Source organism: Lethenteron reissneri, chromosome 65 (assembly GCF_015708825.2).
Source record: "Lethenteron reissneri isolate LAM-NWPU_2019-01 chromosome 65, ASM1570882v1, whole genome shotgun sequence".
Classification (NCBI taxonomy): domain Eukaryota; kingdom Metazoa; phylum Chordata; class Hyperoartia; order Petromyzontiformes; family Petromyzontidae; genus Lethenteron; species Lethenteron reissneri.
This window is the reverse complement of record NC_083843.1, coordinates 9,337,527-9,360,773: the sequence shown is the minus strand read 5'-3', so window position 1 is coordinate 9,360,773 and position 23,247 is coordinate 9,337,527. Positions and strand designations below refer to the sequence as shown.

The window sequence follows — 23,247 nt, the reverse complement described above, 5'->3', positions numbered from 1 at the left end:
ATGTACACTCGTGTGTGTGTGATATTGTAGTGATGTACACTCGTGTGTGTGTGTGATAGTGTAGTGATGTACACTCGTGTGTGTGATAGTGTAGTGATGTACACTCGTGTGTGTGATAGTGTAGTGATGTACACTCGTGTGTGTGATAGTGTCGTGATGTACACTCGTGTGTGTGTGTGATAGTGTCGTGATGTACACTCGTGTGTGTGTGTGATAGTGTCGTGATGTACACTCGTGTGTGTTGTGTGTGATAGTGTAGTGATGTACACTCGTGTGTGTGTGTGATAGTGTAGTGATGTACACTCGTGTGTGTGTGTGATAGTGTAGTGATGTACACTCGTGTGTGTGATAGTGTAGTGATGTACACTCGTGTGTGTGTGCTAGTGTAGTGATGTACACTCGTGTGTGTGTGTGACAGTGAAGTAATGTACACTCGTGTGTGTGTGATAGTGTAGTGATTTACACTCGTGTGTGTGTGTGTGATAGTGTAGTAATGTACACTCGTATGTGTGAGATCGTGTAGTAATGTACAATGTGTGTGTGATAGTGTAGTGATGTACACTCGTGTGTGTGTGTGTGAGAGTGTAGTGATGTACACTCTTGTGTGTGTGTGATAGTGTAGTGATGTACACTCGTGTATGTGTGTGATAGTGTAGTAATGTACACTCGTGTGTGTGTGTGTTAGTGTCGTGATGTACACTGTGTGTGTGTATGATAGTGTAGTGATGTACACGCGTGTGTGTGATAGTGTAGTGATGTACACTCGTGTGTGTGTGTGATAGTGTAGTGATGTACACTCGTGTGTGTGTGTGTGTGATAGTGTAGTGATGTACACTCGTGTGTGTGCGATAGTGTAGTGATGTACACTCGTGTGTGTGTGTGATAGTGTAGTGATGTACACTCGTGTGTGTGTGATAGTGTAGTGATGTACACTCGTGTGTGTGTGTGATAGTGTATTGATGTACACTCGTGTGTGTGTGTAATATTGTAGTGATGTACACTCGTGTGTGTGTGATATTGTAGTGATGTACACTCGTGTGTGTGTATGTGATAGTGTAGTGATTTACACTCGTGTGTGTGATAGTGTAGTGATGTACACTCGTGTGTGTGATAGTGTCGTGATGTACACTCGTGTGTGTGATAGTGTAGTGATGTACTCTCGTGTGTGTGTGTGTGATAGTGTAGTGATATACACGTGTGTGTGTGTGTGATAGTGTAGTGATATACACTCGTGTGTGTGTGTGATAGTGTAGTGATATACACTCGTGTGTGTGATAGTGTGGTGATGTACACTCGTGTGTGTGCTAGTGTAGTGATGTACACTCGTGTGTGTGTGTGTGATAGTGTAGTGATGTACACTCGTGTGTGTGTGTGATAGTGTAGTGATGTACACTCGTGTGTGTGTGTGTGTGATAGTGTAGTGATGTACACTCGTGTGTGTGTGTGTGATAGTGTAGTGATGTACACTCGTGTGTGTGTGTGTGATAGTGTAGTGATGTACACTCGTGTGTGTGTGTGTGTGATAGTGTAGTGATGTACACTCGTGCGTGTGTGATAGTGTAGTGATGTACACTCGTGTGTGTGTGATATTGTAGTGATGTACACTCGTGTGTGTGCGATATTGTAGTGATGTACACTCGTGTGTGTGTGATATTGTAGTGATGTACACTCGTGTGTGTGTGTGTGATAGTGTAGTGATGTACACTCGTGTGTGTGATAGTGTCGTGATGTACACTTGTGTGTGTGTGATAGTGTAGTGATGTACACTCGTGTGTGTGATAGTGTAGTGATATACACTCGTGTGTCTGTGTGATAGTGTAGTGATGTACACTCGTGTGTGTGTGATAGTCTAATGATGTACACTCGTGTGTGTGTGTGTGTGATAGTGTAATGATGTACAACTGTGTGTGATAGTGTAGTGATGTACACTGTGTGTGTGATAGTGTAGTGATGTACACTCAAGTGTGTGTGTGAGTGTGTAGTGATGTACACTCGTGTGCGTGTGAGATGGTGTAGTGATGTTCACTCGTGTGATAGTGTAGTGATGTTCACTCGTGTGTGTGTGTGTGTGTGAATGTGTAGTGATGAACACTCGTGTGTGTTTGTGTGATAGTGTCGTCATATACACTCTGTGTGTGTAGTGCTTTAAATCAGCTTATGCCTTGGCCTGGCTGTCTAATAGAACCTAAAGTTGCCTTTGATTCTGAGAGATTCAGGCTCTGACACTGAACCCTGAGAATCCTCAAGGTGTCTGTATCACGCTGCCTAAAGCACTAATAATGAATCCTAATATCAGCCATAGCGTGTGTGTGTTTGCGTGTGCTATATATTAATGTGGAGTTGTATTGATACACGTTCTACAGTAATGTAGTAGGTTCCAGGAGACTTGGACGACGTAGTTGGAGGCACACTTATTTATTAAGCACAAAGTACATAACAGGCCGAGATGTACAACACTCGAAGGGGTATCGGCCCCTTCACCCGTCTAACATGGAGATCAACAATCTATGTCACAGCTAGCCTACTCCTAGGTCCTCCACTACCGGGCTAGGGGAGGCAAACTAACCCAGCCCTGGTTAAGCTGGGATTACGGCACCCTGAGTCCCCAGACCGGCTCTTACAAGAGCATCGGCTCTGGGCTCTTGGGGCCACGCCACTGGCTTGCCCTGGTCGGTCCTGAGAAGGACAGCGATCCAGGGGAGTCCCAGGGCCTATCTAGTAGTAGGTCTTCTTGCTTCGCTGGTTAAGGCTGAACACTGAACCCCGAGCCCTCCGGCTGACCGCCTTATATAGCAACTCCCCCACTGAGGGGTGGGGCCATGGGGGATCCCAGCGCCGTGTTAGCCCCCCAGGCTAAACGGTGCGGACGTGGATGTAAGCACCTCTCGGCGTATGGGCATAACCACGCCCAGTGTGTTTGTTTGCCCTCTGTAACAACTCTACATCACCCCCTCCCCTGTACAGCCCGCAGCTGTCCCGGCTACAACAAAATCTCAGTAAAGATGTATCCCCCCCCCAAATCCGTGTGTGCCTCGCGTAATTTAACAAGAACAATAACAACAATGAAGAACAACAACAACAAGAAAGAGAAAAATAACCCGATGCACCCCCCCTCCGAATAAATACCCCATCCTGTAAAAAAACCCCAACATATATACAATTTCCAGGACCCCCCCCTCACCCCGCGACCCCCGCAAGGGCCGCACAAGCGGTCGATCTCACAAAAGTTTGCGCGTTTTGGCGAGCGTTCTTGCAGCGGGGCCGTCACAAGGGGCAACCCCGGTTGGCCCAGTGGTGGGTGTCAACAGTCCGGTTGCGAGAGTGTCTGGCTTCGCTGCTGAGCGACCCCCGACCCCCCCGGGAGAGGTTGGCGGTCGTGAGCACGTCAATCCTGGTGCACCTGGAGGTGGAACAGTCGGTGTCAAGTCAGGCGAAAGCAGCGAAGTCGGACTCCGGGAGTCGGTGGTCCCCTCACATGTTTGGCCACGCGTGTGTGTGGTAGGAACATGGGGCGCAACGAACGGTTTCAACCTGGAGGGGTGCACGAACCACCGAAGCTTCCTCCACCGGATACGCACACATTGTGGCCGCAAGACCTGCACCACTTCCACGGGCCCCCGCCACGGCCGCACCAGCTTAGACGAGGTCGCCAGTGGTATTTGGGGACAGTGCAACCACGCCTTGTCACCCGGTTTCCACTGGAGCACATGTACCTGGCCCAGCTTGAGCCTCTCATTCGCCCTTTGGCGGAGTTCTGAATTCTGGATGGCCACCTCCCGCGCCTCTGTCAATTTAGCGATGTTGAATTTGACATGGTCGGTCAATTTAGATTTAGCATGCGGCGTGGAGATCTGCAGCTGAGTCGCGACAGGTGGGTTAGCCTCGCGGCCATACATTAGGAAAAAGGGCGAAAATCCGGTCGCTGCATGAGGAGCTATCCTGTATTCCGCCAAAACCCCCGGAATATGAAGGTCCCAATCAGTCTGGGATTCAGAGACCTGTTGGGACAGCATGGACGTGATAGTCCGATGCAGACGCTCCACCATCCCGTCAGTTTGCGGATGATATGGGGAGGTACGAATTTTTTTCGTTCCCAGGAGCTCGCATACTTCGTGGAGAAGTTTACCCGAAAAAATTTTACCCTGGTCGGTCAGCAGCCGCTCCGGAGCACCTTTGTCGAGGACGTAGCCCTGGACAAAGGCCTCCGCGATGGCTGCTGTCGACTGGTTGGCGAGGGGCCAGGCCATAGGCCATCGCATAAAATATTCTACCCCGGTCAATAGATATCTATTTCCCCTAGGTGTAGCGGAGAATGGGCCCAGAATATCAAGCGCAACGAGCTCGTTAACCCGGGAAACTTTGATAGACTGCAATGGTGGGTTGGACCCCCACGCTGGTGGCTTCCGTTGTGCGCACTGAGTACACGACCCTAAAAGATCATCCACGTCCCTTGCCATGCCCGGCCAAGAAAAATCCAGCTGGAGCATGGCAAGGGTTTTGTGAGTCCCCAGGTGAAGGAGTCGCTCGTGCGCAGCCCACACCACTCTACCCCTCAATGCGGAAGGCACCACCAGCCGGTGGCGGCGGGATCTCCTGTCCCAATGCATCAAAAGACCTTGAAATAACCCCCACGAGTCGACATTTTCCGCCCCCCGACCAACTCCCCCGATGCGACGGCGCAAAGCGAGGAGGGAGGTGTCTTCCATTTGGAGGCGCCTCCACTCCGCAACAGACAACCCCAGCAAAGAATCCCTCCCTTCTTGTTCAATAGGACCCGCAATGGAAGGCGCATCAGCGGCGGCCGCAAGGACCGAATCAGAGATCACATTCGGAGGCTTGCAACACCCCGAACCCAGGAGGCAAGCGCACTTGGAGGTGGGCGGCAAACGCGACAGAGCGTCTGCATTCGTGTGGCGAACGCCCTTATGATAAGTAGTTTCAAAATCGAAATCTAGGAGAATCTCCAACCATCGAGACAATTGTCCCGATGGCTGTTGAACCCGCAAGGCATACTGCAGCGCCGCATGATCTGTGCGGACGGTGAAATGTTGACCGTACAGATATGGGCGGTATTGCTGAATGAAATAAACGATTGCCAATAGTTCCCGACGGGTAACACAGTACCTTTGTTCCGCCGGATACAACACCCGACTGCCGTACGCAACCACATGCTCTACGCCCCCAACAACCTGTGAAAGCACGTCCCCAATGCCTGTGTTGCTTGCGTCTGTATCGAGCAAGAAGGGTTTTGTAAAGTCAGGGTAACTCAATGGCGGAGCCCCCACTAGGGCGTCCCGGAGGGAGCGAAAAGCAGCCTCCTCCTCCTGACCCCAATGAAACTTGACCCCCTTGGATGTCAAGGCATGTGTAGGGCTGTTACAGAGGGGCTGTTTGTGTAGGGCTGTTTGCATAGGGGCTAACGGATAACAAACACAGTGGGCGGGGACTCCGTGAGCACACGGGGTGGTGCCCGCAACGACGTCCGTACTGGACGGCGTGAGGGGGGTTTCGATCCTCTAGGGGGGTATAAAAAGGGTTGAGCCAGAGAGCTCGGGGCTCAGTCTTAGTGTAGTTAAGGGAAGAGAGAAGACCGGCCAGATAGGCCCTGGACTCCCCCTGGGACGCCGCCCTTGTAAGGGCAGTGCAGGCTGGAGCCAGTGGCGTGGTCCCGGAACCAGAGTCAGACCTCTGGGATTCCGGGTACCGTAGCCCGACTAACCAGTGTCGGGCCAGACAGCCTCCCCTAGCCCGTTAGCGGAGGACTCAGCTAGGAAGGCTAGCTAAGGGTGAATTCCCAGTTGTACGGGTGAGGGGGCCGATACATCCCTCCAGTATTGTAAAGACATTGTGCAAATAAATACGTGTGCCTTACCCCGTTGTCCACGCGTCTTCAAGAACACTTCATCTGGCGTCAAAAGAACCAAGAACATGGACACGCGCCAAACAGCTCGAGCCAGGGAACAGCAAACGGAAGACGCCGCCGAAATTGTCGAGCCCGAGATGGCTCAACAAGACGACGTGCAGCCGGGGCCGGACGCGTTCTTGCCGGAGCGTCGCCATGAAGAGGAGCAGCGGACAGACCACCTGAGGCTGGCTCACGAGAGGCTGGCGGAACTGCTCTATGCCGCTGCCGCTACGCTGGAGAACATCACACGGCTGGGGGCTGGTGGTCCACCGCGGGGCGAGGGGAACCGGCGTCCGGAGCGCCTTCCCGCCATTTCTGAAGATTCAAATTTTGAATTTCCCGCCATCGACGCGGCGACCGCTAGGGGCGTGGCCAACCTCAACCTGGGGTCCGACATCGGCCGCGCTGGGGCTGCCGCATCAACGACGGAGGAGGGCGCGTCATCAAAGCTGCGACAGGCGATGCCATCTGCCGTTCGCGCCGAGACGCAGCCGGGTCGGGGAGACAGCAGCCCACGGGACTCCACGGCAACTGCTGCGCTGCATCAAAGGCTGCCCCCGCTTAAAGAATTCGTGGGCGCAGAGGGCGACTGGAGCGGCTTCCGAAGACGCTTCCTCGCCCACCAAGAAATGGCTAAATGGACAGACGCAGAAGCTCTCAACGCCCTGCCGGCGCTCCTGGACGGCGACGCGCTTGCCGCTCTAACATCGGCACCGAAGGAAAGGCGCTCTACGTTACCAATGGCGCTGCAGCTGCTGGGAGGGGTCTACGGACCATCGGCGGAATGTAGACAGGAGTTCTACGACCGCAAGCGGGGAGAAAAGGAGTCGCCCCTGGCGTACCGAACGAGCCTCCTGGCGTTGGCCAAGTCGGCCTTCCCCCGTATGGATGACGACGGCATCGACGCTATGGTGACGGAGAAAATACTCCTCCTGGCTGACGATCTTGACATCGCTGTCGTCGCACAGGAGGACGCGGAAATGACATCGCTCCAGGCGGCGCGGCTCCTCCACGCAAACCTCCTGTCGCTCCGGCGAAAAGCCAGCAGGGCATCGGCGGGGCGTGCGGTGGCGGCAGCCACCCTTCCGACGGAGGAACTCTACGCCGTCGACCACCGACGGCAACAGGCGACGAGTGCACGGCCGGGCCAGGACGGGTCGGGCCGTTCCGACCATTCGTCACCTCCGACGTCGCTCCCGCGGTGCTTTAACTGCGGCGTCCGGGGCCACGTCGCCTCGGGGTGCCGCTCTCCTCGTCAGCGCGGGACGACACCTCACCGGGACGACGGGCCTCATCCCAAGCTCCACCATCAAAAACCGGCGAGTCGCGGCACCCCACACGTTTGGCCCACACACACACCCGTCACGCACTCAAACACCGCGACGAGAGGGGGGCCGGTGGCTCGAGGCGCTTTGTGCGGGATCGACGGACCTGTCCGATTCAGAGCGTCAGCAACTTAAAACGCTACTGCGAGAATTTTCCGACGTTTTTAGTCGAAATAAATATGATTTGGGTTGCACTCACTTGCTGCGTCACCATATTGACACGGGTGACAGCGCGCCAATTCGCCAAAATCCGTTTCGGTTGAGTCCCGCCGAAAAGGACCATGTCAAATCGGCTGTTGATGACATGTTGGCCGCGAACATCATTTCTCCTTCCACCAGCCCTTGGGGAGCGCCGATCGTCCTGGTTAAAAAGCAGGACGGTTCGTTGCGGTTTTGCGTTGACTTCCGGCGTCTTAATAAAATTTCGGTTGCCGACGCATACCCGCTCCCTCGGATGGATGAATCGCTTGACGCCTTGGCGGGAGCGCGATTCTTTTCCACACTCGATTTACTTTCGGGATTCTGGCAGCTTCCTCTGGATGATGAGTCAAAGCCTAAAACTGCTTTTCGTACACCGCACGGCTTGTTTCAATTCAACCGGTTGCCGATGGGCTTACACTCAGCGCCGGCAACTTTCCAGCGTTTAATGGAATTGGTTTTGGCTGGACTGCAATGGGAGTCGTGCCTCATTTATTGGGATGACGTTATCGTCTTTGGAAAAACCTTTGATGAACATCTCCAGAGGTTGCGGGCGGTTTTCCTAAAGATGCGGGCTGCTAATTTGAAATTCAAGCCCCAAAAATGCCATTTGTTGCGTGATTCGGTGCGTTATTTGGGGCACATCGTGGGACGCTCAGGTATTGCTACCGATCCCGCCAAAACGCAGTGTGTCAGCTCCTGGCCGACTCCCACCTCGGTGGGAGAGGTCAGGAGTTTCATTGGGTTCGCGTCGTATTATCGACGGTTTGTTGCTGATTTTGCGACAATTGCTAAACCCCTGCACGCTTTAACATCTAAAGGGGTTCGGTTCCACTGGGGTCAAGAGGAGGAGGCTGCGTTCCGCTCCCTTCGGGACGCCCTGGTGAAAGCCCCTCCCTTGATCTACCCTGATTTTTCGAAGCCCTTTTTGCTCGACACCGATGCGAGCAACACGGGTATTGGGGGTGTGCTTTCCCAGGTGGTTGATGGCGTTGAACGGGTGGTCGCATACGGTAGTCGGGTGTTGTCTCCTGCGGAGCAGAGATATTGTGTCACCCGTAGAGAACTGTTGGCAATTGTTTTTTTCATCCAACAGTATCGCCCATATCTGTACGGTCGGCATTTCACCGTCCGCACAGATCATGCGGCACTACAGTATGCCCTGCGGGTTCAACAACCATCGGGACAGTTGTCTCGATGGTTGGAGGTCCTCCAGGATTTTGATTTTGAGACCACTTACCGTAAGGGCGTTCGCCATACCAACGCGGACGCTCTGTCACGCATGCCAACCACCTCGGAATGTGCATGCCTCCTGGGGTCGGGACGTTGCAGACCTTCAGGGGACGCATCGGTTCCGATCCTGGCAGCCACCGACGACGACGAACCACTGCCTGATAATTCGATCGAACAACAGGGAAGGGATTCCCTGTTGGGGTTGCCCGTCACTGAGTGGGGGCGCCTCCAAATGGAGGATACCTCCCTCCTCGGGTGGCGTCGTCGCGTCGGGGGTGCTGGCCGGGTGAAAGGTGATTCGGGTGCATGGGAAATGGTACAGGGTCTGCTCATGCATTGGGACGCAAAATCGCAGCGACATCGGCTGGTCGTCCCTTCGGAGTTGCGAGGCAAAGTGGTGTGGGCCGCGCATGAGCGCCTGTTACATCTGGGGACTCTAAAGACCCTTGCACTGATACAACTAGATTTTTTTTGGCCTGGTATGACAAAGGATGTTGGGGATCTTTTGAATTCATGCCCGCGGTGTGCGCAACGGAAACCGCCGGCACGGGAGTCTAACCCGCCTTTACAATCAATCAAGGTGTCCAGAATAAATGAGCTTGTCGCGCTGGACATCTTGGGCCCATTTCCCGCCACCCCCAGGGGCAATAGGTATTTGCTGACAGGAGTCGAGTATTTTACGCGCTGGCCCATGGCCTGGCCCCTTGCCAACCAGTCGGCAGCAGCCATCGTGGACGCCTTTGTTCAGGGATACGTCCTGGACAAAGGTGCTCCGGAACGGCTGCTGACCGACCAGGGTAAAAATTTTTCAAGCAAATTGCTTAAACAAGTCTGTGACCTCTTAGGCACAAAGAAAATTCGGACCTCCCCGTATCACCCACAGACAGACGGAATGGTCGAGCGCCTGCATCGCACCATTTCGTCAATGATGGCACAGCAGGTCTCAGATTCTCAGACTGATTGGGACCTGCATATTCAGGGGGTCTTGGCGGCATACCGGATGGCACCCCATGCAGCTACGGGATTTTCCCCCTTTTTCCTTATGTACGGTCGCGAACCCGACCCGCCTGTTCGCGCCCAGCTGCAGATCCCCGACCCGCAAGGAAAAACTAAATTGGCTGACCACGTCAAATTTAATCTGGCTAAATTAACAGAGGCGCGGGATGCTGCGAGGTTGAACTCGGACCTCCGTCAAAAGGCGAACGAGCGCCTCAGGCTGGGTCGGGCGCATGTAATACAGTGGAAACCGGGGGACAGGGCATAGTTGCACTGTCCCCAAGTACCCCTGGCCACCTCCCCTAAGCTGGCGCGGCCGTGGCGGGGCCCTGTGGAAGTGGTCGAGGTCTTGCGACCACAGTGCGTGCGCATTCGTTGGGGGAAGCGGCGATGGTTCGTGCACCCCTCTCGGTTGAAACCTTTCGTCGCGGTACACAAACCCACTTCACACATGCGTGGCCAGACGTGTGGGGGGTCGACCGACTCACTAGCTCCGTCTCCACCGCGCTCACCTAATGCCTTGCCGGCCGTGCCACCTCCAGGTGCATCGGGACTGACGAGCCCGCACCCACCTGCTGCTGCAAGGGACGCCGCGGTTCCCGCGACGTCAGACGCGGACTCTATACAAAACGAACAACCGCCACCGGCGGGTTCGCCACCCGGGATTGCCCCGTGTGACGGGCCTGCAGCAAGGACACGCGCAAAAATGCGCAGACTCTTATAATGCATTGGACGAACATTTTTTTTTTCTTCTTCGCTCTTACGTGCGGTTGCGTGGTGCTGCGTCGGTGGGGAGCTCCTAACACATGTTTTTTGTGTTGTGTTGCATGTGTGCTGCGAGTTCCCTGCTTAACCTGTATATATGCGTCGCTCTTACGGTATTCGTATTTATTCAGGGGGGGTGCGTCGGATTGTTCCCTTCGGGGTTGTGGGTTTTGTTGTTGTCATTGTTGTTGTTGTTGTCGTTGTTGCTGTTGGTTCCTTCATGTTAGCGTTAAAAACGTTTTTTAAGGCACACGCGGGTATCCAGGGGTTAAACAGCCTTTATTAAAGTTGTTGCAGCCGGGACGGCTGCGAGCTGTACAGGGGGGGGTGATGTAGGGCTGTTACAGAGGGGCTGTTTGTGTAGGGCTGTTTGCATAGGGGCTAACGGATAACAAACACAGTGGGCGGGGACTCCGTGAGCACACGGGGTGGTGCCCGCAACGACGTCCGTACTGGACGGCGTGAGGGGGGTTTCGATCCTCTAGGGGGGTATAAAAAGGGTTGAGCCAGAGAGCTCGGGGCTCAGTCTTAGTGTAGTTAAGGGAAGAGAGAAGACCGGCCAGATAGGCCCTGGACTCCCCCTGGGACGCCGCCCTTGTAAGGGCAGTGCAGGCTGGAGCCAGTGGCGTGGTCCCGGAACCAGAGTCAGACCTCTGGGATTCCGGGTACCGTAGCCCGACTAACCAGTGTCGGGCCAGACAGCCTCCCCTAGCCCGTTAGCGGAGGACTCAGCTAGGAAGGCTAGCTAGGGGTGAATTCCCAGTTGTACGGGTGAGGGGGCCGATACATCCCTCCAGTATTGTAAAGACATTGTGCAAATAAATACGTGTGCCTTACCCCGTTGTCCACGCGTCTTCAAGAACACTTCACATGTAAGAGTTTCAGAATTGTAGCGAAATCAGCGACAAACCGTCGGTAATATGATGCGAATCCAATGAAACTCCTGACCTCCCCCACCGAGGTGGGAGTCGGCCAGGAGCTGACACGTTGCGTTTTGGCGGGATCTGTGGCAATACCTGAACGTCCGACAATGTGACCCAAATACCGCACCGATTCACGGAGCAAATTACACTTCTGGGGCTTGAATTTCAAATTAGCAGCCCGCATTTTGAGAAAAACGGCACGCAACCTCTGGAGGTGTTCATCGAATGTTTTACTAAAGACGATGACATCGTCTAAGTAAATCAAACATGAATCCCATTGCAACCCAGCCAGGACCAATTCCATTAATCGCTGAAAAGTTGCCGGCGCTGAATGTAGCCCCATTCGCAAGCGGTTAAATTGGAAAAGGCCGTGCGGCGTACGGAAAGCAGTTTTCGGTTTAGATTCCTCATCCAGAGGGAGCTGCCAGAACCCGGACAATAAATCCAATGTGGAGAAGAACCGCGCCCCCGCCAGGGCATCAAGCGATTCATCCATCCGAGGAAGCGGGTATGTGTTGGCTACAGAAATATTGTTCAGCCGACGAAAATCGACACAAAACTGCAATGAGCCGTCGTGTTTTTTAACTAAGACGATCGGCGCACCCCAAGGGCTGGTAGAAGGGGATATAATATCCGCAGCTAGCATGTCGTCTACGGCCAATTTGACATGATCCTTTTTGGCGGGACTCAACCAAAAAGGATTTTGGCGGATTGGCGCGCTGTCACCCGTGTCAATATGGTGTCGCAGCAGTTTAGTACACCCAATATCATAGTTGTTTTGACTAAAAACTTCGGAAAACTCGCGCAGGAGGATTCGAAGCCTCTCACGCTGTGAGTCGGACAGGTCCGATTATCCCACACAAAGCGCATCGAGCCACCCCTCATCACGGTCCGAATGCGGTCGCGACGGCGGAACGGCGCTCACCTGACCAATGACCGGTTCCTCATAGGGTACCGGCGTCGCGTGCGCAAGCACGGTCCCTTGAGGAACCACAGCCATTCGCGATCCCACATTGAGGACCGCGATGAAGGGGTCCCCGTCCCATTTCACAATGGTCTGGGCTGCTATCAAATCGGGTCCGTTGACCCCGGCCCTAGATGGTCCCAAAAGAACCCCCCAATCCCCAACGCCCTTGGCAAATGGTCGCCGCAGCCTAAGAGGCATGAGCATCTGAGCTCCCGGCGGTACGCGTACCGTCCTCGCAACCAGCGCCTGTACCGTCGCAAATGCCGTACGGACAGTAGCGGGGGAGGACAAAAACATCATACGTCGGCCCGACGGGAGTTTGATGCAACCCTGGTCGACCAAGATACGAATCGGCATTTTGGCCAAGAAATCCGTCCCCAACAGGCACGGAACCACCAGCGAGGAGGAGACCAATATCGGGCCGAATAATTTGATGTCCCCAATACAAATTTGCGCGCGGATCTGTCCAATAATGCCCAGCGAGCCCCCGTTAGCAGCGTAGCATGGAACATCAGCGGGGAGCAAAGGATGGCTTTGAACGGGGAGAATGTTATAAATCAAATCGGACACAATAATTGCCGATGCTCCCGTATCAACTAAGACACGCACCTCAACCCCATCAATATGCCCCACAACGACCGACCCCGACGACGCGGCAGCAACGCGATGGGCCAACTCGGACCACTGGCCCGGTTAGAACGCACTCCCCACTGTGGCACATTTCGGCGCGACGACAGGCAAATTTTGACCCCCATTTGTTGCAGTGCGTGAGTGTGTCACAGGTGTGTGCGTAGGCCAAACATGTGGGGTGCCACAACTCGCCGGAATTTGCTGGTGAGGCTTGGGTAGAGGCGCGACGTCCGGCCGAGGCGTCGCACCGCGCTGTCCAGGAGCCCGGCATCCCGAAGCCACATGGCCCCGGAAGCCACAGTTATAGCAGCGCGTGAGCGCCCCAGATGGCTTGGGCTGATCCTGGCAGCTCGGTCTGTCCCGAGCCGGTCGTCCCCCGGATCTCCACTCCATCGGGCGATCCACAGCGCAAACCTCTTCCGATGGGAGGGTGGTTGCAGCCACGGTATACCCGGCAGCCGCCTTGCTGGCCTTGCGACGCTGGGACAGCAAGTTAGCGTGGATGTGCCGCGCGGCCCGCAGGGAACACATCTCCGTGTCGTCTTGCGCCAAGACGACAATGTCCAAATCGTCCGCCAACAGCAGTATCTTCTCTGCCACCATGGCATCCACCCCTTCCTCGTCCATCCGAGGGAAAGCCGCCTTCGCTAGGGCCAGGAGAGCTGTGTGGTATGCCAGAGGCGATTCCTTGGCGCCCCGCTGGCGATCGTAGAACAGCTGCCTGCAGTCCGAAGGTGGTCCATAGACTGCAGACAGGAGTTGAAGCACCATTTGCAACGTGGCGCGCTTCGCTCTTGGCGCCGAGGTGAGGGTAGCGAGGGCGTCACTGTCGTGCATCGCCGGTAGCGCGCGTAGTGCATCGTCATCCGTCCATTGTGCCATTTCTTGGTGAGCGAGGAAGCGTCTTCGGAAGCCTCCCCAGTCACCGTCTTCCCCCACGAACTCTTTGAGAGGTGGTAATCGCTGCTGTAACGCGGCGTCTGCAGTCAAAGATCGCGCCCCGTCGTTCCCGCCACTCCGCACAGTTTTGGCGGGAAGGGTGGGTGCCATCGGCGGTCGCTCTTCTGGTGACATGCCGGCCGCCATTGATGACGTGGCGGTTCCTGGCTGGCGAGAGTCGGTTGCCTGACATAGCCCGGCCCCGCCCTCAGCACCCACTGTACTGATGGTGGCAAATCCGACTTCCAGGCCCGTAGAAATGGCGGGAACCGGTGCCACGTGTCGTCCGTCGTCGCCCCGTGCAGCTCCTCCAGCCCCCAGGCGAGTGATTTCTTCCAACGTGGCGGCTGCCGCGTAGAGTAGCTCCGCCAGGCGGGAGTGAGCCAGCCGTAGTCCGTCAGCCGACGGTCCCCACCCGTCCTGCCGTTGCGGTGTGGGTGGACTCGGCGCCGGTTGCTCGGATTCGCCCTCCGCAATCTCGGGCTCTGAGTCGGCCGAGGTTTCCTCCTCCCCCGGTTCCCTGGTACGAGCCGTCCGTCTTGTATCCATCCTTAGAAGACCACTTCTGACGCCAGTTGTAGTAGGTTCCAGGAGACTTGGACGACGTAGTTGGAGGCACACTTATTTATTAAGCAGAAAGTACATAACAGGCCGAGATGTACAACACTCGAATGGGTATCGGCCCCTTCACCCGTCTAACAGGGAGATCAACAATCTATGTCACAGCTAGCCTACTCCTAGGTCCTCCACTACCGGGCTAGGGGAGGCTAGCTAACCCAGCCCTGGTTAAGCTGGGATTACGGCACCCTGAGTCCCCAGACCGGCTCTTACAAGAGCATCGGCTCTGGGCTCTTGGGGCCACGCCACTGGCTTGCGCTGGTCGGTCCTGAGAAGGACATCGATCCAGGGGAGTTCCAGGGCCTATCTAGCAGGTCTTCTTGCTTCGCTGGTTAAGGCTGAACACTGAACCCCGAGCCCTCCGGCTCACTGCCTTATATAGCAACTCCCCCACTGAGGGGTGGGGCCGTGGGGGATCCCAGCGCCGTGTTAGCCCCCCAGGCTAAACGGTGCGGACGTGGATGTAAGCACCTCTCGGCGTACGGGCATAACCACGCCCAGTGTGTTTGTTTGCCCTCCGTAACACCTCAACAGTAATTTACCTTCAAGTCTTTGTAGTGATTTACACTGTCAACCAAGGTTTAACCTTGGTTTTGCTGTCTAGTCTGGTTATGAGCCTACAACATTAACAATAAACCTTACGCATCACAACGATGATGTAGTCTGGCTCTAGTCTGATGATGACATCCATTACGTATAGTCATAGATTCATCTGCTACAATGGTTACTTTGGCCAACATCATCCTCACTGGATAATACACGCCTGTAATTTCAATGGAGCTCATGTATTAGTGAAATACACTCGTGTGTGTTCTATATATTGTCGTCTAATAAATACATCATAGTCGTAATGTTTATGTTTGCACGTACAGTGAGTGATAGACAAGGTTGACCATGGTTTGCCTTAGTCTTGCTCTGTGAGCATCAGCCATTAACTGGGGAACCTAAGAGTTCTAAAAGTGCTTTAGTTTGACTGTACATCAAACTGTTAACATGAAGCCTAAGACTCATAAATGTTTCTTAGTCTGGACGTATGCTCCTTGGGTATTAACAATCAACCATACGATTCCTAAACGTACCTTGATCACGTTCTAAAAGCCATAGTCTTTATCATTGAACCATACATACAGGCAGCCTTTGTGTCTGCAGTGGTGATGTTTACAAGACGTCCTAGGTACTCATTAAGGCTGAGTGGACTTAGGAGAGCTCCAAATTTAGTTCTGAATCCACTCAACACTGATGTTAGCCATGGCCGTGAATAGCCTGTTGGTGACCATGTTTGTATCTCAGTGCACAAACCATCCCATCTTCACTGGACATCCGTACTTACTCTCGCTCATCCATACATCCATATACCTCCGATTAGCACGGTTGGTGTGAAAGAAGTTCAATGAAGGTCGATACACTATTACAAAGACAAAGATACCCCTGCATATCCTCAACAGACTGTTGGGGGAAGTGCTGTTAGTAAGCACCAGTGAAGGCCCGCACGGCACACGAGAGGGTGAGTGACCAGCATCACGTCAGGTTGCCTTTGTCACCGCAGTGGTGATGTTTACACACCACACCAGATACTCATTTGAGGCTGAGACGACCTACGGGAAGTCCAGGACTTGTTCAGATAACCCATCACTGGTGTTGGCCTTGAGCGGGATTCACACTCGGGACACCAGGTTTGTAGCGCAGCGCACTAACCACGACACTACCGCTCCGCAACAAACATGTACAAGCTAAAGTACATGCACAATAACAGATGCACACGTGGCACGAGTCCGTGAAACTCACACATGAATGCCAACAGGTTGACCACAGCTCCCTGCAGGGTGCTGATCGAGGCGATGTCTTCTTCACTGGGAGATGAGGGTGGAGATCCCTTCTGAGCGTCTCTCCTGTGAGACCAGAACCAGCAGTGACCCACACAGCCCGTGTCTTACACAGCATCATCTTATGAAAAATAATAATAGGTTTTGTCCTTTCTGGCAATAAACTAGGTGCTCTGATGTTCAAAGACCAAATAGATATATTTTGTAAGGAATCAAATCTGCATTAACCACACGTACTTGTGGTGAACATGCAAACAAACATTCTCTGATAATTATATGTGATGCAATGCCTTTGAAACTGATTGGCCTAGAACAGAGACAGCCTTCTTTATGGCCTAGTCTCACCAGTGTCAGACCAGAGAACGCCAAAGGCGAACAGTGAGCATTTTTGTTTGCAGGTTCATCACAAGTACGTGTGGTTTAATGCAGGCTTGAGTCCTTGCCAAAGGTATCTATTGCTCTTTGAACATCTTAACACCTGTTTTATTGCCAGAAAGGGTAAAACCTATTCTTATTTTCATACTATTGTAGTGACATAAAATCCGCCACATACAGTAGCATAGTGCTGGCTGCTGGCAGGGAGGGGGATCTGCAACTTACAGCAGCCCTGACTGACAGCAGGTCACGTGATAGATCAGAGACGGATGTTAGGGAAGGGTCACGAAAGGGACACATCGAGAACCTGATAGTATGATAATTGGTTTTTTACCCTTTTATCTGGCAACAAAACTGACGCCTTTTTTTTACAAGGAGTCATGTTTGCATTGACCGCAATACCTGCGGTCGGAATGCAAACAAAAAACACAACTCTGATAATGTATGCACTGTCCTTGAAATTGATTGGTCCACACCCGAGACAGCTTTTCTTAGAGCCTAGTCTCACATGGTGTTGGACCAGATGACGCCAAAAGGCGCACAACTCAAAGATAATGCACCATCAGAGTATGAGTGCTCGGGGTTAAGCATTTACACCATTGGAACCTCTCTTGCCAGTAGCAAATATGATAATTGATTTTTGACCCTTTATCTCCAGAAGGGGGGCGTAGCCGGGGCGGAGCCAGGCCACGCTGACAGTATAAGAGGGGCCCTGGGAGGGGACCTCGGGGCTGTCGTGTGGAGTGGGATCCTGTCGTGCTCCTGCTGCTATAGTCTTCGTCTTCGTCTCCGTCGCCAGTCAGGCAGTCTACCAGCTGTCCTGACTGGGAATCATAGTTACCATGTGTGAACTGTTAAGGCCGTTTAATAAATAGAGTGCCTCCTACTCTTAGTGTCTCTGAGTCGGTCACTACACTATGATACAGGCAAAAAGGTCCCATAATACAATATCATTTCACACAGCATCATTACACACATCATCATCACGCAGACCATGTCCCACACACGGCGTCACCCCATGTGTTAATCTGTGTGACTGCATCAGTCCATACCGGTTTGTCTCCTTTAGGTGAACCTGCAGGAGTCAGACACAGGGGGCGCGAGTCAGTTCACCTCCAGCCACGTTAACCACATGGTGATTGGTAGACGCGATGAGCTGGGCTGCGCTCATCTATTCGCATATCCCAGTATTGTTGGTTGTAAACAAGACAAAGCCGTGGAGTCGTTCGGACTCGATGGTTCTCATCAGCAAGGTTTGGCCTCTCAAACTGTTTCCACTCGGTACCCATTGTCACAGGAAGAGGCGTCCGTGGCACTCGATATCGATTCGCAGTGATTGTGAACCAACATTCAAAATAAGTAGGCACTGTGAGGGTGAATTACACCCAGAGTGTTGCGTTAGCAGAGTCGATAGTTTAACAGGGTAAACATTTGTTGAAGCAGGCAATCTCTGCATTGGACTCATCAGCAGTTAGTGCTGAAAAACAAAGCCCTCTGGATTTCCTGAAGTTAAAAGCACTTCTATTTCCAGCATGACTGGTCTACCTTTGGTTATATAAATAACTAAAATGTTGCGTCAAGTAGCCTCAATATGTTGTACATTACAGGAGCATGCGGTTACATTTTTAATGCCAACGTCTGCATATATTACCAACCAATTAATTCGAGGGATTTTCGTGTTAATTGTTAATTTATTAATTGGAATTTCAGCAGTAATTTATATTTTTATCAGAATATACAAATCCACGTTGGTGGACTTGATTCTACATTTAATTTCAGAACTCATGGGCTATACATTTTATTGACAATGCATAGCCCATGCGTTGAGTTGCATCGCATGTGCCGCATTAAAAAAATGCAAAGAATATACGCGAACTGGGGCATTCGCCCTGGCTCCGTGAGCGCTCTACCTGCAGGAATGTGAGCGAGTCCCTCTCCTCCTGCAGAGCGCGCAGGCGCGTGGCTGCTGCCTGGAGGTCGCTGATCTCACGCTCATAATGAGCGATGTTCTCCTTGATCTGGGACAGCAGCGTATGCCCCTTCACGTCCACACGGCCCAGAGCCGCCCTCTCGTCCTCATCCAGCGTCGCCCTCATGCGGTTGAACTGGCCTGAGATGCGAGCCTTGGTCTGGACCATGGAATCCTGCAAGGGGTGTGCGATAGATTATATCAATTCATATACCATGCTGTGAAGACCAAAGTCACATTGTTTTCTGGATACTTCAAACATAGATTTCCCTGCCTCGACATTGTCGTTGGATTCCCAGTGAACAGGTCAATAACTTTAAGTATCTAGGTGTTATCTTATCCTTCACATTGATCATCTGTCCAGTAATGATATAGTCCAAGCCACCATCCTCCCCATCTTTGACTCCTGTGTAATCATCGACTGCCTAGCCTCTTGCTCCATTATACCACCTGGCCGCCCACTTTGAACTTGATGCCTCCATATTGGTTATATAAATAATTAAAATGTTGCATCAAGTAGCCTCAATATGTTGTACATTACAGGAGCATGCGGTTACATTTTTAATGCCAACGTCTGCATATATTACCAACCAATTAACTCGAGGGATTTGCGTGTTAATTGTTTATTTATTATTTGGAATTTCAGACACACCTCTAGTTTGTCCCCCCTGGATACCTTCATCCTAAACGTCCTTTTAAACAAAAATGCCAAATATGTGTAAAAACAGTACAGGGGATTAGCGGTCACAGGGGGGTAATGACAGGGGAATTAGCCAAGGAAGAGGCTAGCGGCCACAAGCGGTAGTGACAGGTTAATTGACATTGGGCAAAGGGGGTAATGACAGGGGAATTTGTATGGGAAGAGACTAGGGGCCACACGGGGTAATGACAGGTTAAGGGACAGACAGGGGATGGATCTGGGGTCTACGAGAAGGATCGAGAATAGGGGCTGTGGCTAAGTGATAGAAGAGAACAGGTGCGGGTCAGGTGCTGAGAGCCATTCAAATAGTTCTAGAGAAGTGTCGTGGCCAAAGGTCAAGGGATAGGCTATGCTGTGGATAAAAGGGGTTGAGAGGAGAGGCTTGAGGCTGCTAATGGAGTCGGGGTCTTCCCCTGTCAAGTGAACGTTTCTTAAATAAAGATAATTACAAGAGCAGTGTATCCTGGAGTCGTTACAACTGGTGTCAAAGTGGGGTGGTATCATTGGGTCACGGTATAACCAGAGGAAAACCCCTCCTGAGACGAGGGAGAGAACGAGGAGGAGACCCCCCTTCAGTCAGCCCAAAGAGGTGGGGTCCCGGTCAACAACCCTGCAGGTGAGGAAGAAGCTATTCAGCTGCAGTTCCGGTGGTGCAAGAGAGAGCAGCGGACCATCCACGATAGATGACTCCCGTCAAGGAGTTCGTGGCAGCGGAAGGTGACTGGGCCACTTTCACCCGGAGGTTTGAGACATCATATCAAGCAATAGGTTGGATGCCTTCTTGGCATTCCGAGCCATGCCTGAGGGATGAAGGACCACTCTTCAACAGGCATATGGGGAGATGGCAGCTGTGTTTGTCCTCCCTCCATCCAATACGAGGAAGAAGTTCCTGCAGTGGAGGCGGAGGGAGGCCGAGATGCCCCTCGCTTACCGTAGCATGTTGATTGCACTCGGGCAGGCAGCATACCCGCGAATGGACAAGACAGTGCTGGACTCACTAGCCTTGGAAAAGATGCTGGTGTTGGCGCAGGAGATGGGGGTCGTGCTGCCCATTGTGGAGGAGGCACAGACCTCTCTTTGGGTGGCCAGGTGGCAACAGGCACATTAAAGCATGAGCCAGCGGCCTCAAGTAGTGGCATGGGCAGGTGAGCCCATGTTGGGCGAAGCCTCGACGGCCCGGTCAGCGGGGAGCACGGGGGCGCTGATGGAGGAGGATCAAGGCTAGGCCTGGCGTCGAGGGGAGATCTCGCGACGGCCTCGAGGTTGGGGACCAATGGAGGAATCGACCCCTCCACAGAAGAATCCCGCCATCACCTGCTTCCGGTGCGGACAGCCGAGACACATCGCGCGGAGATGCCGGAGCGACGCCCGACCAACAACGACATTGCCGGCATCCAACTTTCTGCCACATCCACAGTCACAGCAGGCAAGTCGCGATACACCAGACACCCTGGCCAAAACACCACCTCAAGCATCTAGGGCATCCCGTGTTCCAAGTTAAATTTTCACCCTGCATACCTTGTCAGGCAGGTGGCCCAAATCAGGCATTCAATGGATAAAGTTGGCTTGCCAGGTGGTGGTGGCTGCTGCAGGCACTCAGCAGTGGCCGGCTCCACTGAGGAGGTAGAGTTGCATGTCTTGATCGATTCTGGTGCCTCAGCCACCATTATCTCGGAAATGATGTATAAAATGTTGCCGTCAAATGGTCATTATGTAATGCCGGTGGTGAATGCATGTGTGGCGCTTAGCGTAGAGAACATGAGAATCATGGGTCATGTCGAGGCATGTGTAAGGATTGGGAAAATTGCAATGTTGGGGCCTGTTTTGATTTCTAAAACACTGGCTGTTCCTTGTCTGTTGAGCATCGACTTTTTGAGCAAAATGCCCCTTAATATTTTGATGGACGAGAAATGCATTTTAATGCCGTCAGGGAAGTGATTGTTTTTTTTTACTTCATTCGTAGGAAGTCAGATACGAATATAACCATCCAGGCCTTGGTTATAGAATCGGTAGAGATTCTGCCAGGCATGCAAATGTTGGTCCCCTTGCGTTACCGCAAATGATTACATTTGGCCGACCTCGATGTGAGATTCCTCCTTACACCGTCCAACACAGCGACCGGTTGGCTTACGCTGGTGGGCACACAGACGATCCTGCGGATGAGCCAGGAGCCATTTCTGCACGTGTTAAATGTGACGGCTATGGTCCAGGCGGGTATTGTATTGGCTCACGCGATGGCTGCGTGTTGCGAGGCAGTTGACTCGGTGGCGGTGGATATTGTGGGTGCGGTGGAGGAAAGGGCCAAGTTGAATGTGAAATGGGCCTGAAACACTGTGCAACTAAAATCCGTATTTGTCTGAAGCACAATGGAGCGAATTCTGGTTGTTGCTCCTGCAATTTTCAGATGTTTTTAGTAAGAGCAAGTTTGACATTGGTCATACTTCGCTGCTGCAGCACCATATTGATACGGTTGACGCAGCTCCTATTCACCAGAACTCATACCGTATGAGACCTGTAGAAAAGGAGCATGTACAACAGGCCGTGGATTAAATGTTGGCGGCTGATATAATTTCACTGTCAACCAGCCCCTGTAGAGCTGGTGAAAAAATCGGATGGGAGTCTAAGGTTCTGCATTGATTTTAGGAAACTAAACAAGGTCTCGGTGGCAGATGCATATCTGCTTCAGCGTATGGACGATTCTCTGGATGTGTTATCAGGTACTCGTTTTTTTTTCATCGGATTTATTGTCAGGGTTTTGGCAAATACTCCCGAACGAGTGATCTAAACATAAAACTGCATTTCGAACGCCTCACGGACTGTATCAGTTCAATTGTTTTCCCATGGGATTGCATTCGGTGCCTGCCCCATTCCAGAGGCTTATGGAGTTGGTTCTAGCAGGATTACAATGGGACTCGTGCCTCATTTATTTGGACGATGTTATTGTGTTTGGTCACACGTTGGAGGAGCATTTGCAACGGTTGCGAGCGGTGTTATCCAGGGAACTTCTGGCAATTGTCTGCTTCATTCAGCAGTACAAGCCTTACCTATATGTCAGGGACTTCGTGGTCTGCCCCGACCATGCGGCTCTGCAGTACTCCCTGCAAGTAGACCAGCCTTCAGACCAGCTCTCACGCTGGCTAGAAATACTACTGGAATACTCTTTCCAGGTAGTCTATCGGAAGGGCATAAGACACTGTAACGCGGATGCATTGTCTCGGTTACTTCATGAACAACTGTGTGCATGTGCACCCTCAGCTGGATTTCCAATGGTCGTAGCTTGACTGAGTGATGCAGAATCAGCCGGGATGATTATACATAGAGACAGCACGTTTGTGCTCACGCATGTGGAATGGGGGTAGCTGCAGGTGGATGACGGTTAATTGTTGGCTTTGCGGCATCGCGCGGAAACAAACCGTGGTACCCCTGCCTCTGCAAGAGTCTCGTGGGTTATTATCCATGAGGGAATGTTAATGCGATGGGATGTTTCACATCATCGTTGCCTAGTGGTTTCCACTTCCCTGCGGGGTAAGCTGATGTGAACGGTGCATGAAACTAAGCTGCTGCACCTCGGGCATTGGAAAACGCTGTTGACCGTGCAACGACACTTTTTTGGCCTTGAATGTCAACCAATGTTCATCACCTGGTCGCAGGTTGCACGGAGTGCGTTCGCTGAAATCCCCCATTGCAAAGGTCTCAGCCCCTGTTGCAGTCCATCACGGTGTTCCGAATCAATTAATTGGTTGCGCTACTCATCCGAGCTCCCTTTCCATGTTCGCAAAAGGGGAACAGGTTTCTCCTGGTGGGGGTGGAGTATTTTACTCGGTGGACAATGGCTTGACCATTGCCGGACCAAACAGCTGCATCCATTGCTGATGCATTCC

General features: G+C 52.7%; 1 pseudogene; it reads right to left on the bottom strand.

Annotated features, from left to right (window-relative positions):
• The window catches only part of LOC133359543 (E3 ubiquitin/ISG15 ligase TRIM25-like), a 41,996-nt pseudogene that overhangs the window by 4,943 nt on the left and 13,806 nt on the right, over positions 1 to 23,247 (bottom strand).